Source organism: Pteropus vampyrus, unplaced genomic scaffold, assembly GCF_000151845.1.
Source record: "Pteropus vampyrus isolate Shadow unplaced genomic scaffold, Pvam_2.0 Scaffold3, whole genome shotgun sequence".
Classification (NCBI taxonomy): Eukaryota; Metazoa; Chordata; class Mammalia; order Chiroptera; family Pteropodidae; genus Pteropus; species Pteropus vampyrus.
In genome coordinates this window covers 5,982,887-5,984,481 of record NW_011888784.1, presented here as the reverse complement: position 1 = coordinate 5,984,481, position 1,595 = coordinate 5,982,887, and positions in this window count along the sequence as shown.

The following is a 1,595-nucleotide window of genomic DNA, read 5'->3' as shown; positions in this document are numbered from 1 at the left end:
TTTTTTTTTCGGTCTGTTTCCTGGGATATTACCCCTGTTCCTTTCAACCCTTCTGTTGAATTTCAGATTTCACTTCTTATATTTTTAATTTCCAAAAGCTCTCTTTCTTGTTTTCTCATTGAGCTTTTTAAAATAACTTTTTATTTTTTCACGGATCTAACATCTTATATCTCTGAGATTAATGATAGTGTTTTGAAGTTTATTTTTTCCTGTTTCCTGCATTACCTTCATTCCTTTGAGTTGTCTCCTTTTTCTTTTTCTTTCTTTTTTTAAATTTGATATATTTTCTCTCTCTTTCCACTTCGTAATCTTCCTCAAGAGACTGGTCACCCTTGGGCTGTTTGTTAAAATCGAAGAATAGGTCACCAAAAGCTTCCAGAAGCTGTGTGTGGATGGACTTTTCAACTTCTGGCCTTCATTATAGAGTGGCCAGCTGAGGACCCAGCCATTTTATTGGGGATTCTCTCAAACAAAAGTATCTGTGGAGTTCTTTCTGGGACCAGTTTCCTGCCCAGGGCTGCGGAGAGTGTGGGGAAGGGACACCTGAGTGACAGTGCTTTTGGGACCAAGTGGCAGAAGGGGGAAGGGATTTCTGAGGCTCCATGCATAGACTGTCACTTAACCCCTCTGTCTCAGCACGGTGCTGAACCCTGCCCTTCTCCTTTGGAGTCTTTCTGGCTCAGTTTCCCCGTAAAATGCTGGGGTGATGGAGGCGAGGTCAGTGTCCTGCGTGGGAAAAGGGAGAAGCCCTGGGCAGAATCGCTCCTCATACAGACTTATCCTTAGCCTCCCTGTTCTGAGCTCCACCCTCTCTCCTGCCTTCCACAGTAGCTGCCGCCTCCAACTGCTGCCTCTTCTAGCATCGGTGGCAAGATCTGTCCTCTTGGGTAGGGGCTTGGTTTCTGATTTCTCAGCTCTGCTAATTCCTGCATCTGCTTTCCATCTTCCAAAAATCTGTTGACATCTGTAGCTTCTCCTGTTCTGTCTTTTTCTATCTTTGCTTTATTCTTTGCTCGCCTTTCAGCAAGGTTAGGGAAGGAGCAGGTACATGTTGAATCTGCCATGTTTAGCAAGAAGCCTCTGTAAACCTTCTTGAAGTACCAAGTCCTCTTTTTGCCTTACTGAAGGAGAGCTACATCTTTGTTCCCGGAGAACTTCTACGGCCTGCTTGTCATCAAGGTCAATTTTATTTAGAAAAGTAGTAGAGATTTGATTAAATGTAGCCTGAACCCAGCTTGTAACTAGAAATGGTTGCTTTTAAGTAAATTATAATATTATAACAAATTATTTATTATTTAAATAAAAGTTATTTTGCGTGATTAGTTTTTTTCTTAAAACTACATGGGAAACAACTTCTGGTTATCTTCTCTCTGGAAATGAGGGCTTCCTATGAGCTGGGTCCTGCCTGGCCAAGGTTTGGTGAAGTTCAGAGCTTAGCTAGGCTGGACTCAGGGTTTTTTATGTGGCATCTGTTAGAAAAGGTCATCAGGTGGGGACCGAGGCACGGTGCGGGGAGGACATGGGGGCGCTCGGTCCTATACTGAGCCAGTGGTAGGCAGTGGGAGGTGAGCGAGGCATTAGAGACATCTGCTTGC